Consider the following 16,191-nt stretch of genomic DNA (forward strand, 5'->3'; position numbering starts at 1 on the left):
TCAAGGTGGTCTTCATCCAGGATGTGTCGGGTCACACACTTTTTTTTTTAATTTGTGTTTATTTGGTTTTTCATAGAGGTTTTTCAAGAGAGGTTTACAAACAAAAGTGTCGGTTCAAAAACAGTAAAAGAAATAAAGCAATAAAAGCAGCAGCACTCCGGTATTATTGAGAAAAGTGAAAGACTTTTACTTAAAGCGCCTTAAGGCAAAGTTTCGGGCTACTACGGCCCTTTGTCGAGGCTTAAGAAAGGGTTATAGTAGCCTGAAACGTTGCCTTAAAGGAGAATTCAACCCTTAAGCAAAAAAAAAACCTAACCCCCCCTGTACTAGGGTTACCACCTGGCCGGTAAAAATGATGGTTGATCCCAATGTTATTAATAGGTAAAAAAGATAAATATATAGGAAGGCCGGTATTTTTTTGCAGAAAAGGGTTGCTGGTATTTTACCCGCCTAGCCGCTAAAATACCGGCATTGCAATATACTGGCAATGTAGCTGCCGGTAAATTTGTAATATCCCTAACTAAAGCCCTTGGCCCGCCCCAATCTGCTCAAAATGTACCTTTTCTTCACCGCCTGGACAACTGCACGCCGCGACGCTGCCCCCTTTGATGTCACGCCCGCCCCCTTCAGCGTCACACCAGCCCCCTTGATGCCACGCTCCGCCCCCTTTGGCAGCACACCCCACCCCTTTTTACCGCCCCCAGGACCGGCCGGTGCAAATTTTATTGAAAGGTTTTATTAAGAAAAAATGGCAAGAATAGAGATAGGCTGATATTTGTTTCAAGAAAATGTGGCAACTTTACCCCCACCCCACCTAGACCCCCCCAGGGAAAAAACCCTAACTTTTTACTTACCCCTCAGCGCAGATTCAGGCATTGAAGTTCCACGCAGCCATCTTCCGGGTCTTTGGTAATCTGAGACGGAGACCATCATTTTTACCGTCCAGGCCAGTAAAATACCAGCCAGGTGGCAACACTACATGGGGCTGCAGAGAGCCGTTTTTCCGCTTTTGAAGCACACATGAACTGCATTCAAAAGAAATAAAGCAGTCACTGCAAAACATAATTTTAAAGAAGAAAGAAATATACAGTCGATGTGGGGTGCAAATGTTAGGGAACCCCCCCCAAGGAGTATAATGATTTTCCTGAGCAGAAAACTGCAACTCCCAGGGGTGCTTGAGAACCACTGATCCTCTTCCTTCTGCGTGTGGGCATAGAACCTCAGCTTTTGCTCTAATGCACAAGCTGGCCGCTGGATTTTGATGAAGGGAAGAAGAGGATTGCTCACTTGCAATTACCCCGGGCCCAGGGGAGTTGGGGACTCCTTGCCGCTCTGAGGCGGCCTTTTTGATGCCACAGCCCCTCACACCCGGCGCATACCATTTCTAGCACTGGAGCGAGTGCAGGGGAGCTGCCTTACTAGTGTGGAAAGTGCAATCGTGCGATTTAAAAATTGGTATTTCAACTCCTAAAACATATCTCTTAACATTTGAAAAACTAAAACAGGGACAAAAAGAAAGTTGTGACATTTCAATAAGAAACTCGGGACTGAGCTGTCAAAATCCGGACTGTCCCACAGAAAACTGAACAGTTAGGAGGTATGTCCTAAAGTTACCAGGAGCGGCTTTTATGCTGCCCCTGCTAACATGAGAGCTGATCCCACCCAAGGCAAGTTTCTCAACTCTCCTCATGGCAGCAGAACTCCCGGCGTGGGCCAGTGCAGTTTTCTGCTAACAGGAGCACCAGCCTGGGGTATCAGGTAAGTCATTACAATTCTTTGGGGCTGCCCTAACATTTGGCACCCCCATAGAAAGCACTTTTCCTTTAATTTGGATAATAGTTGACTCATACAAGTTAGGCTTTTCAATACTGGGGTTATTGACTTATGGTAGATACGAGGCCAGCAGTACATACTGTATCTCCCAATATTTGAAAAATCTAAAGCGGGACAAACAGATCTGCGATAATGTATTGATCACGTCCATTCTATGACCACACCCCATAATTACAGTGTCCAATCTACAAAATTTGGCAGGTTCTTAAAGTTTGAACATATTTCTGTGAGTTTTAGGGCCATATTTTATGTGTTATAACAGTTTTGCTAATGAAGGTGAAGTTGCCCTTTAGGCTGCAAGTCTCAGTTCTCCCAAGAGACTTGCTTATCTAAAGTAATTACAATTGTGTCTTTGCTCTGCTCTCTGCCAAGAAGCCCCTTGTTTTAAAGAGGTTGTCCACCTTTAAATTCATTTTTAGTATGATGTAGAGAGTGATATTCCGAGACAATTTGCAATTGACTTTAATATTTTATTATTTGTGTATTTTGACTTTTTTATTCAGCAGCTCTCCAGTGTGCAATTTCAGCAATCCGGTTGCTAGGGTCTAAAGAGACCGGAATATGAATAGGAGAGGTCTGAATAGCAAGATGAGTAAAAGTAGCAATAACAATAAATGTGTAGCTTTACAGAGCATTTGTGTTTTAGATGGGTCAGTGACCCCTAATTTGAAAATTGGAAAGAGTCAGAGGAAGAAGGCAAATAGTTCAAAAACTATAAAAAAGGAAAAATGAAGACCAATTAAACTTTATTTATTTTATTTTATTTATTTTTGTTCCCTTGAGTCTTGGAACTCACAATGACAGCATACTGACATTAAAAAGAGAGGTACAGGTATGGGACCTATTCTCCAGGATGTTCGGGACCTGAGGATTTCCAAATGAAGGATCTTTACATAATTAGAAAAATTATTTTAACATGAATTGAACCCATTGGAATAGGTTTGCCTTCAATAAAGATTAATTATACAGATATGGAACCGGTATCTGGAAACCTATAATCCAGAAATTTCCAAATTACAGAAGAGCTGTCTCCCATAGGCTCCATTTTATCTAAATAATCCAAATTTTAAAAAATGATTTCTCTTTTCTTTCCAATAACAAAACAGTAGCTTGTACTTAATCCCAACTAAGATATAATTAATCCTTATTGGAAGCAAACCCAGCCTATTGGGTTTATTTTATGCTTACATGATTTTCTTGTAGACTTAAGGTATGAAGATCCAAATTATAGAAAGGTTCATGATCCAGAAATCCCAGGTCCTGAGCATTCTGGATAACAGGTCCCTTACCTTTATCTGCATTTGATTAAAATGAAAGAAAGATTCATTATTCAGAAATCTCAGGTCTTGCGCATTCTGGATAACAGGTCCCATACCTTTATCTGTATTTGATTAAAATTAAATCCATAATACTGAGTTTTCTGGATAACGAGTTTCTAGGATAATGGATCCCATAGCTGTATTTGGCAGTTTGGCTATCGCACAGCATCCCAGCTGGAGAGAGAAATGGGAATACGTGATACATCTTGGCTGAACATCCAGGGTTTTGTGATTAAATGACAGTGTTTACTAACATGACTTATTCTCCTGCTCAGTAAGAAAAAAACATTTGTCCCTGGCAAGCTTTACCTTTTATATTATCCTGGGTTGCTTTTGCTGTGTGTCAGGCTTTCTTATCTATATCCCCAAATTCTGAAATGGTTATGTAATACTGATACTCCCATCCTTATTTATGATACTTTTACCTTTTTTGAATGGTAACAACATAATACAATTATTACTAGAACAAGCCAGGACTTTTTTTTAAAAAAAAATAGAATTATTTGCTTATACTGGAGTGTATGGGAGATGGCCTTCCATCAGAGAATTTCTGGATAACAAGTCTATGTTTTTTAAACATAACTGCTGGGGGCTCAAGAGATGAAGAGGGCACAGTGGGGTGAGGCACAATCTTTTTCTAAACCATTAGTCTGTAGGTATAATATATCAGTAAATATAGCATTATATAAACACATGGTTAGAAACTCAATGATTAATTTGGCGTTTCATCATAATTTACATGATAAAAGGTGAATACCGTGCCTGGCAGGAAAGGCAAAATGGGATTGTTTACCCTTAAAGTAGAAGGAAAGCTACTGAAGCAGCTTATTGCCAATAGATTAGCCTATTAGTGCAAGCTATAACTCTATATTTATTCTGCAGAATGCTTTACCATACATGAGTAAACAGCTCTAGAAGCTCACTCTGTTTGTTTAGGATAGCAACTGCCATATTAGCTTGGTGTGATATCACTTCCTGCCTGAGTCTCTCCCTGTTCACTCAGAGCTCTGGGCTCAAATTACAACAGGAAGGGGGGAAAAAGAGGGGGAGAGAGGAGCAAACTGAGCATGCTCAAGCCCTAGCCCTGGAGGTTTAAGCTGAAAACAGGAAGTCTGATACAGAAGCCCATGAGTACACAATAGAAGGAAAGAAATGCTGTGTTTCTTTTGACAGAGGACTCAGAGCAGCATTACTTTCAGGGTTTACTGGTGTATTTATATAGACCTTTCTAATAAAGCTTAATTCATTTTAGCCTTCCCTTCTCCTTTAAAGGTAAGTGTCGCTCATGTTAATGTGTTTAACAAAGCGATGTAGTTAACAGCTTTCTTGCAACAAAAGTCTTTCATTTTGTGTATCCACCCATGTTTCAATTAATCAAAGGCCGAGATTGTATTTTAAATGCAAAATGTCAGTGAGATCAACACATACTTCATCATCAGCGTTTCATTTCAGCCGCTATCGATGTAAGAATGCGACAGAATGCTCTGTTAGCTGGAATATCATTAATAAAACAGAAAAGGACTTCAGGTATCTGCTGCTGCGTGAGTAACAGGATATGCCAAAAGGACTAAAAACAATTCTGAATTTAAATGAATGAATCACCTTTTCCCACATTATTTACTTTTCTATATATAACACATTGCATTCTGGGACAAATGCAATAATTATATGTCAGCAATAATGCCCCTTTGATGCCACTATAGCTCCTAATACAGGGGGAAAAAGAACGACTAGCCCATTATATTTCTGCCTGTTGAATTCAAAGAGAATTTGCAGAAGTCTTAATTTTTGTTTTACAAGATTTATTTAAAATCAACTTTTTGTTGTCCAGTTTTACATTTCTTTAGCTCTCTGGGGCCCCAGTTGCCCTAGCAACCAGGCTGTGGTTTTGGAAGTCAGAATGAAAGAAGAATAGGAGAGGACCTCTATAAAAAGAAAATGTTACAAGTAAGAATAAAAAGAAATATTTTTAGATTGTAAGCTCATTTGGGCAGGCCCTCTTGTATAGGTTATTGGTTCTGTGCATAAAAAATCTGTATGTTTCAAATGTAGACACTAATATATTGTACAGCGCAGAGGAATTTGTTGATGTTTTATAAATATGTGATAATACTACTAATAATAATGCTAATAGCAATAATAATACAGGTATGGGATCTGTATAGGAAAGCTCCAAATTACGGGAAGGCCATCTCCCATAGACTCCATTCTAATCAAATAATTAAAAATATTAAAAATAATTTCCTTTTTTCTCTGTAATAATAAAACAGTACTTTATACTTGATCTTAACTAAGATACAATTAATCCTTATTGGAGGTAAAACAATTCTACTAGGGGCTGAAAATTTAGTTGGCATGTTTCCTGAGAAAAACATGTAGACAAAAACTTGGCAAGTAAAAGCTGGTTGGGTTGTATAGAAGTCAATGGGAATGTTCGCAAACAACTTTATTTATTGGCCACCATAAAAAATATTTAAACCTTAAAGGGATCCTGTCATCGGAAAACATGTTTTTTTCAAAACCCATCAGTTAATAGTGCTGCTCCAGCAGAATTCTGCACTGAAATCCATTTCTCAAAAGAGCAAACAGATTTTTTTATATTCAATTTTGAAATCTGACATGGGGCTAGACATTTTGTTAATTTCCCAGCTGCCCCTGGTCATGTGACTTGTGCCTGCACTTTAGGAGAGAAATGCTTTCTGACAGGCTGCTGTTTTTCCTTCTCAATGTAAGGGTAGGGACACACTGGGCGATTTGGGGAGATTTAGTCGCCTGGCGACTAATCGCAGCGACTTTTCTCCCCGAATGCCTCCCCTCACTCTGCGCCTGGATAAAATGAAAAGTCGCCGGCGCTAATCACACACGGCGATTCGTTTTCCGAAATCGCCCGAAGTTGCCTCACGAGGAAACTTCGGGCGACTTCGGAAAACAAATCGCCGCGTGTGATTAGCGCAGGCGATTTTTCATTTTATCCAGGCGCAGAGTGAGGGGAGGCATTCGGGGAAGATTGGTCGTGGAAAGTCGCGGCGATTAGTCGCCAGGCGACTAAATCTCCCCAAATCGCCCAGTGTGTCCCTACCCTAACTGAATGTGTCTCAGTGGGACATGGGTTTTTACTATTGAGTATTGTTCTTAGATCTACCAGGCAGTTGTTATCTTGTGTTAGAGAGCTGTTATCTGGTTACCTTCCCATTGTTCTTTTGTTTGGCTGCTGGGGGAGGAGAAAGAGAGGGGGCGATAACACTCCAACTTGCAGTACAGCAGTAAAGAGTGATTGAAGTTTATCAGAGCACAAGTCACATGACTTGGGGCAGCTGGGAAATTGACAATATGTCTAGCCCCATGTCAGATTTCAAAATTGAATATAAAAAAATTCTGTTTGCTCTTTTGAGAAATGGATTTCAGCGCAGAATTCTGCTGGAGCAGCACTATTAACTGATTCATTTTGAATTTTTTTTTCCCATGACAGTATCCCTTTTTAATGGAGGCTAAACAATACCATTAAATAAATACAAGAACAGGTAGACGGCACTTCTGGAAAAGATTTATTGGGGTTGCTGCTGTGAATCCTAACCTAGTAGCGGTCTTTTACCCTGGTCTCTTATCTTCTAAACAATACCATTAGTTTTATTTAACGTTTAAATTATTTTTTGGTAGTTTTCAGGTATGAAGATCCAAATTACAGAAATACGCCTTATCCACATAACCCCAGGTCCTGAGCATTCCCATACCTGTACTACTAGAAGATTGATTGGTTTCTGATACAAAGGACTAATATTTGTGGTTTGTGTATCTGCATATGTGCCTGGGGCATTACACATAAAGCTCCATGGGGCAATCACTGATTTGAATGGTTAAACATTCATGGTAAATGTAGTATATTTGACTCTAGCAACCAAAAAGCTGCTTGCATTTGAAACTGGTGACATTGTTGGCTGGGCCGTATTTATATATATATATATATAGGCCCCCGAGGCCTGTGCCTAGGGTGGCACAGGCCATGGGAAAACATGTTTTTTTTTCAAAGCACATCAGTTAATAGTGCTGCTCCAGCAGAATTCTGCACTGAAATCCTTTCCTCAAAAGACCAAACAGATTTTTTTATATTCAATTTTGAAATCTGACATGGGGCTAGACATATTGTCAGTTTCCCAGCTGCCACCAGTCATGTGACTTGGGCTCTGATAAACTTCAAGGGAGAAGGCTGCTCACCAGTCACATTGTTTGGGCAATTTGTTATTTTTCTCTTTTACATGGGAATGACATGTTTCATCACTTTTCTCTTGAAATAAAGTCTTTATAGCAATGTCTGCTAACATATGTTGAAAGATCTAAAGCTTCTTTTAAAAATCCTTTATAAACTCTTTAGGGCAGAGACACACAGTCAGATTCGGGGAGATTAGTCGCCCGGCAATCAGAACGCTTTTTTTTCTGAAGTCGCTCTAAGTTTCCTTGTGAGGCTACTTCGGAAAACGAAAACGATTTCCATTCTAGCCGGCGGGAAGGCAGGGGATGCAATTCGGGGAGATTAGTTGCCCCGAAGAAGAGGAGATTTGTTGCCAGGCGACTGATCTCCCCGAATCTCCCCGTGTGTCTCTGCCCTTATTGTGCTTTTTAAATATTTCCCACTTCGTCCTCTTTGCTTTTCAGCCAGTCTATTCTAATGGCCACCCAAGACACAGGGCTACCAAATCTTGTTCACTAACATCTGACCTTTGTGCGACTTCTCCTTTGTTCCACAAACCATTGTCCCTCTGCTTTGCTTTTACTCACATTAACTGAAGAGAAAAGAGGGGATTAGCCAGTAAAAAGTCAAAAAATACTTGGCACCACTAGGGTATGGTATATGTCATAAGGTATGACAATTTTGTTATTAAGGGGATCGTTTCATGGGGAAACAAATGTTTCTCTGACACCTTCAGTCTCCCAAGAAGCTCTGAGTCACTTGAGAAGTATTTCATATTTATCAAAATCCAATTTTTTTTGTGTATTTGAATAAAACTTTATTTATTATTTTAAAAGCACAAATTAATTGGTTTAGAGAAAAAAACCCGAAAAAATCGTATGAAAAATCAGATTGTTTGTTTTTTACAGAGTTTTTTCCCAAACCTTATGATTTTTTTTCAGGATTTTCCTAAAAAGCCTGAATTTTTCGGATATCCCCCCGAAAAGTCTGATATAGTCAGATTTTTTTGGCTAATTCCAGCGCAGACCACAGAAACGTCCAAATAGGATAAGGACCTCTCCCATTGACTTATATCCAACCTCTGGAGGTCTGAAATGCCGGATTTTTGGATTCTAACTTTTTGTAGCCTCTGGGGTTTAATAAATTCCGGAAAATTCGAGGTTTTTTTTCCACTCAAAAGTCGGATTTTATACTTAAAATAACTCGAATTTTTCAAGTTTTTGGCATTCAGACTTTGATAAATAACCCCCTAAATGGCTCTTTTAGATGGTAGGGAGTGGTTAGAATGGTCTCAGCATGGGATAACGTATCTCTCCCCCCTTATTATTTGGACTGCCAACAAAATTAGATAGGGTTAGACATAATGAATAATTACTTCTCAGTTTGAGGACAACACAGTTCTAAAATATCATTGGCTACATTTGTAGCCCCTTGGGGGGTTTATGTGCCACATATAGAGCATCGTGCAGCATGGTGGTACAGTGACTAATTATTATTACTATTATTATTAAAACCAAGATATTCTGCAGCGTTGTACAATAAATACGTATATACAATAAACCTACCGATTTCCATACAATAACAACCAATAACCGATGCAAGAGGTAATGGTTAATGTCTTGTAGTGTTTGGGTCTTTTTTTGACCAGCATATCATCATCATGGAGTTTGCTTGTTCTTCTTGTGTCTGTTTGGGTTTCCTCAGAGTGATTTGCTTCCCTTGTTTCATTATTTGTTATTGGATTTCAAGGAAAAGGTTTAGCATCCCTGTGTATTTATTTTATGTATATTTATAACATTTGAGTGTGTCCCTGACACTTGGGAGATATTTCAACAGTTATTTCATACCTAAATGCAAATCCTTTCTCTTAAAGAAGTAGAACATCGTCTGATACATTAAAGGGGCAGTATACTCCCTTGTTCAACATGAGTTGAATAAATAGGCTCTTGCCTGTTTTTTTGTAACCATGAAAAAATATCTTTTGTTATTTTGTGAGCTAAACAGGACAAAAAAAGGGAACTGAAGCTACTGTATGTTTGGTCCTTGCAAGGTAGATGATTAGATTTTCAGTATACAACCCCTCCATTTAACCTTTGTTCAGACTGTTTTGTTTGCAGGTAGATTATCTGTGCACTGTTAATTAATTATCTGTTTGCAAGATCCAAACATAGATGAGCTTCAGTTTCCTTATTCGATTTGATTATACTAAGAAAGCATTAGATCCCTACTCCTGATCTTTCTATACTTTGCTAGAAAACAGTTAACCAATGGCACAGATCATCTCATCCATCCTTGAGGAAGGGGAGGAGACTAAACAGGATGTTGCTTTATTACAAGGCAGAATATATCTCAAGAGGGTGCCAGGGCAAATTAAATGGCTTTTCTGGATTCTAAATCCAGCTACAAATAACCCATATTTTTATACTGATTAAGTGGTTTAAAGATAGGATTAAAATTTGACAGATCCCTGTCCCCTTCTCTCTCTCTCTCTCTCTCTCTCTCTCATTCTAGTATGTTTTCCTTCCTGCTTCTACTTTATTTTCTCATTAATAATTAATTTGCTATTGTTGTTGTTACCTGTATCCTGAACTTAATAAATGAAGAAAAAAAGAATAGAAGAGCAGTCACTGTAAAAAAGCAAAAAGAAAAGTACCATGGAAACGAGCAAGATTTCAACATTAATAATGCAGCCGACAACTGAGCCAGTGGCCTGTGTACTGGGAATAGCAGAATCACACTGAATAACTTTCTGCTTCATTTCACATCTTACTGGGGTAGAAGGTATTGTACCCAGCAGTGTAATGTTATTTGTGATTATACTCTTGGTTTTTGTTACAGGTATTAGACCTGTTATCCAAAATGTGCAGGCCCTGGGGTTTTCCAGATATGGCACCTTTCTACTAAAATAAAGAGTCTACTAAAATCATTTAAACATCAATAAAACTCAATGGCCTCGTTTTGCCTCCAATAAGGATTAATTATATATTTGTTGGATCAAGTACAACCTACTGTTTTATTATTACAGAGAAAAAAGGAAATACTTTTTAAACATTTAAATTCTTTGAATAAAATGGAGTCTAAGGGAGACAGCCTTCCTGTAACAGGAGCTTTCTGGATAACGGGTTACTGGATAACGGATCACATAACTAAAGGAGACAATCACTAGCATTTCTGAAAAGGCTTTTAAACACCAAGGGGCACATTTACCTAGGGTCGAATATTAAGGGTTAATTAACCCTCGATATTCGACCGTCGAAGTAAAATCCTTCGACTTCGAATATCAAAGTCGAAGGATTTACCGATATTCCTACGATCGAAGGAATAATCGTTCGATCGAATGATTAAATCCTTCGAATGGAACGATTCAAAGGATTTTAATCCATCGATCAAAGATATTCCTTCGATCAGAAAATTGTTAGGAAGCCTATGGTGACCTTCCCCATAGGCTAACATTGGCCTCGGTAGGTTTTAGGTGGCGAACTAGGAGGTCGAAGAATTTTTTAAAGAGACAGTACTTCGACTATCGAATGGTCGAACAGTCAAACGACTTTTAGTTCAAATCGTTCGATTCGAAGGTTGTAGTCGAAGTAGCCCATTCGATGGTCGAAGTAGCCATATCCGACCATTGAAATTTAAACTATTTTTCCTCTATTCCTTCGCTCAAAACTAAGTAAATGGGCCACCACAAGTATCACTTTAGGCTAATGTTTTCTCTCCTGGCCAACACCACCAGGATTGACACCACTCAAATAAAGATTAATTATATCTTAGTTGGGATCAAGTAAAATGAACCATTATTATTACTACAGAGAAAAATGAAATACTTTTTTTTTAAAATGGCAAGATTCTTATAATCTTTTCATTTTTTATTGTGTTTGAATTATTTGCCTTCCTCTTTCTGATTCTTTTCAGGTTTCAAATGGAGGTCACTGACCCCAGCAGCCAAAAACTATTGTTCTGTGTTACGGTTACATTTTATTACTTATGTTTCTATTTAGGTACATTCCCGTCTCTCTTTCCAACAACTGCCTGGTTGCTCAGTTAAATTGGATCCTAGCAACCAGAGAGCTGCCGAAATTCCAAACTGCAGAGCTGCTGCACAACACAGGAGTGCCCATACTTTACTAATGTGAGGTCTACTTTTAGTGATATTGTCCCATTATGATCTACATCCATAAAAGCAGTTAGCATTCTGTTCCATGGGAAATATTACTTAAATATTGATTTATGAGCAAATGTATATTGTTAACAAACAACTATTTCTTATGGAACCTTAATATAATAAATATCTGAATGAAGAGAATGAAACAGGAGGGTGATTTAGTTGTTGACAGTGTCTTGAGATCTACTGATCACCAGCTAAAGGTCTACTGGTAGATCCCAATCTACCGTTTTGGGTACCCCTGCGTTAGGGAGAGTGTTTGCTGCTATTGGTCGCTAGCAATGCAAGGTTCTATATTGTACTGCATACTTCCATATTTTTAACTCTTTAAAGGGATACTGTCATGGGAAAAAATGAATCAGTTAATAGTGCTGCTCCAGCAGAATTCTGCACTGAAATCCATTTCTCAAAAGAGCAAACAGATTTTTTTTATATTCAATTTTGAAATCTGACATGGGGCTAGACATATTGTCAGTTTCCCAGCTGCCTCTGGTCATGTGACTTGTGCTCTGATAAACTTCAATCACTCTTTACTGCTGTTCTGCAAGTTGGAGAGATATCACCCCCTCCCTTTCCCCCCCAGCAGCCAAACAAAAGAACAATGGGAAGGTAACCAGATAACAGCTCCCTAAAGCTGGCCATAGACGCAAAGATTCGATCGTACGAATCGTGGATTCGTACGATTTTCGGACCATGTGTGGAGAGTCCCGACATTTTTCGTCCGTCGGAGATGGTGATCGGACAGGTTAGAAAATTTCTGTCGCCTGCCGATAATATCTCTGCATGTATTGCCGATCGTACGATTTTCAGAGGGAGACTGTCACTAGTGTTGTCAGACATCGTACGATTGCTGTCAGGGGCAGAACATTGGGTGATCTGTTCTTATTTGATCGGAATGGTAAAGACTTTGATCTGAATGGTTAGTGGAGGGTCGGGAGATGGGAAAGTCCGATCGTACGTTGATTCGTACGATCGGATCTTTGCGTCTATGGCCAGCTTAACACAAGATAACAGGTGCCTGGTAGATCTAAGAACAGCACTCAATAGTAAAAACCGATGTCCCACTGAGACACATTCAGTTACATTGAGAAGGAAAAACAGCAGCCTGCCAGAAAGCATTTCTGTCCTAAAGTGCAGGCACAAGTCACATGACCAGGGGCAATTGACAAAATGTCTAGCCCCATGTCAGATATTAAAATTGAATATAAAAAAAATCTGTTTGCTCTTTTGAGAAATGGATTTCACTGCAGAATTCTGCTGGAGCAGCACTTTTTTTTTTTTTTTTCAATATTTTTATTTTGTTTTTCAAAGAAAAAGAAACAGAAGAAAATCAAAATACAGCCGTTGCTCCTATCTTCCATGAAAAGTCTTACAGAAAGTAATGCATCGCATGTAAAAAACAGCTTCAATAATGCAAAGATACAGAGTACAATTATTGCAATCAACAATGAGGAAAATAGGATACCAACCTTAGTTAGACAGGAAAGAATAGACAGAAGTAGCAAAACAGAAACCAAAGAACGTATCCATAGGGGGTGCGTATTCAGTGAAGAATATGATCACATAAGAATATAGGTGTGTCTTGGGGAAAAATGGCAAATGGCAAATCTAGGGTACAATCCACCTAACGTACCCACATCTAACCTAGTGCCGATAGCCCTCTATATTGAACCCAGGGGCCCCAGAGCTTGTGAAAAGAGCGCAAGTCACCCCTGGCAAGTGAGGAAAGCCTTTCCATAGACATATAGTTATCAAGTCTGTGTTTCACCTCCTGTAAATTTAATGAGTTGGTTTTCCAAGCCTTGGCAATAGTCTGTTTGGCCGCCGTAAATATACGGCCTACTAGCTGCCGAACCCATTTGTTCCCACCTGGCACTCGTCCATGTATCAGAGCTTCCAGAGGGGATTTCCTAAGTATAAGCCCAGTGATGCTAGTTACCATCGTATAGACCCTGGTCCAGAACCGGACAGCCTTAGGACAATGCCACCAAATATGAAAAAAGGAACCAGTCTGCCCGCAACCCCTAAAGCACACCGGAGAGGAGGTGGGGTACCATTTCGCAAGCTTTTCGGGAACTAAGTACCACCTAGTGACCACCTTTTGAGAAGTTTCCTGTACCAAAATACTAGGGGAACACCTAGACATGTCCCGCAACATGTCCAGCCAAGCATCCTCCTCCAAACAGAGACGCAGGTCTTGCTCCCACTGCTTAACAAAAATCAAATCTTTAACAGGCGTCTGGTGTATTAAGACATCATAAATTCTAGATATGGCCCCTTTATATGGGATGGAGTGCAGGCATAAGTGTTCAAATATTGTGGGTGCAGGCAAGTCCCGCAGAATGTTCCCCGTTAGGGAGAGAAAATAGTGGCGTATTTGGGCATATCTAAATGATTCAGTGATAGGCATATGGAATTTCTCTTGGAGTGTTTGGCAAGACAGAAACACATGATCTCTGGTGAGCTGATGCAGAGCTAAAAGGCCATTGTCCTGCCACCAAGAGAAGGCGCCCCCCTCCCTGCCTGGAGGGAAGTCAGGATTGTTCAGGAAAGATAACACAGGACGGTGGGCCGACACTAATGGGTATTTGGTAGAAGCCGACTTCCACACTTGCAGGGAATGATTCACCGTGGGGCAATAAGTGGGGTCAGGGGAGGCCCCAATCCACATCAAATTGCTGAGAAGAGTGCCCCCCACAGAGCTTAGTTCTAACTGTGTCCAGAGAGGGGAAGTACTCTGGGTATGCCATTCCACCATCTGAGCCAGCTGAGCCGCAATATAATAGGCCCTAAGACTAGGAATCCCCAAGCCACCCTTAGTCCTATTCCGGTAGGCTATGCTTGCCCTCAGCCTAGACCGTTTACCACCCCATACAAATTTTAAGCATTGAGACTGCAGTTTAAGTAGAGTAGTCATAGGGGGGTTAACTGGAAGTGTGCGGAACAAATATAACAGATGGGGGAGGACTGTCATTTTCAGGGCATGTACTTTCCCTAACCAGGATAACTGCAAGGGTTCCCAAGAATGTAACATAGAGAACAGTCTTTTAATTGACCCCGGATAATTGGCTTGGGATAGGTTACTATATTCTGGAGTGATCTGAACCCCCAAATATTTTATGCTTTTAGGTTGCCAGTGAAATCCAAAGTTAATCTCCAGCAGCTTTTGAGTATGGGGAGGGAGATTAATGTTCAGTGCTTCGGATTTTTGGGAATTAACCTTCAGACCAGAGACCGAGCCAAACTCAGAGAGTAAAGTATATAAATATGGGAGAGATGTCATAGGCTTGGAAACCAACAGTAATAAGTCATCAGCATAGAGGACACATTTATGATGAATCTCACCTATCTGAAGACCATGGATGTCAACATGTTGCCGAATATGAATTGCCAGGGGTTCAATAATGAGGGCAAACAATGGAGCAGCACTTTTAACCAATTCATTTTGAAAAAAAAATTTTTCCCCCATGACAGTATCCCTTTAACATTGGTTGCTGAGCTGTTAAGCATGGGTTACAATGACCCCTTTGAAAATCGTGATATTTCCTCATACCATTCCCCCAATAATTATATGGTGGGGGGTGGATTATGAAGGGTTAGATTCAGATTCCAAATAATTTCCTTGTATTTTCCCAGCAGTTCTAATGTAATCAGATTATCTTTTCCTGTTATTAACATTAACTCAATTCCTGAAAATGTTAATGAATCTTCTCCTTTATCTCCTTTTATTAAAGCCTATCCCCACTTCCCCATTGGCTTTTGTGGTCAGCGATATACAAATATGTTGGTATCAACCATTCAGCCGGGACTATTGGCAGCAAAAGTTTTCATTTTCAAATGTCATCCTGAATTACCTTCTTGATAGGATTTCATAGGTATGTAAAGGTGGCCATACACGCACAGTTAATATCGTACGAAAAAATGTTCGCACGATATTGGGTGCGTGTATGGTGGGAAAAGAGCCGACCGATATCGGTAGAAGACTTTGATATCGGTCGGCTTGTCGATCGGGCTGGATGGAAAATTTTGATCGGGTGCCGTTGAAGGAACCCAAACATCGGCCATTGTTAGTGCTGAATTGTCAGATACAGGTAGAATTTTAGTGATGGGCGAACTTCTCCCAGTTCGCTTCACCGAAAAACTCTCGAATTTCCCACGAAATGCTGAAAAATCAGCAAAATGCGAATTTTAACGCCCACGGCAATTTTGCTGCCGGTATTAAAGTCAATGGGCGTCCGAATAGTGCTGATGCGCAATGGTTTTGACTCAAGCGACTTTTCCGACACGCGTCCAAAATTTTTTGTCGATGGCGAGCTTTCGTCTGCGAATTTTCTTGGCGGTGAAACGAAAAAATTCACAGCAAATTTGCACCTGGCGAATTTATTCGCTTATCACCAGTAGAATTTCATTGTTTCCACCTGTATATCTGACGATTCAGCTCTACACGTGTGTATTGAAATGAACCATCTTTCTCGGGAAAGATCTTTTCCTGAGAAAGATCATAATTGTTAAGTCTATGGCCATCTTAAGAGACCATATAGGCATTGTAGTCATATCTTACCATAAAGGTGGCCATACACGGGCCGATAAAAGCTGCCGACAAAAGCTGCCGACAGACCGAGTTGGCAGCTTATTGGCCCGTGTATGGGGGCCCCCGACGGGCTTCCCCGATCGAGATCTGGCCGAAAGCA

The sequence above is a fragment of the Xenopus laevis genome, chromosome 7S (assembly GCF_017654675.1).
Source record: "Xenopus laevis strain J_2021 chromosome 7S, Xenopus_laevis_v10.1, whole genome shotgun sequence".
Taxonomy (NCBI): Eukaryota; Metazoa; Chordata; class Amphibia; order Anura; family Pipidae; genus Xenopus; species Xenopus laevis.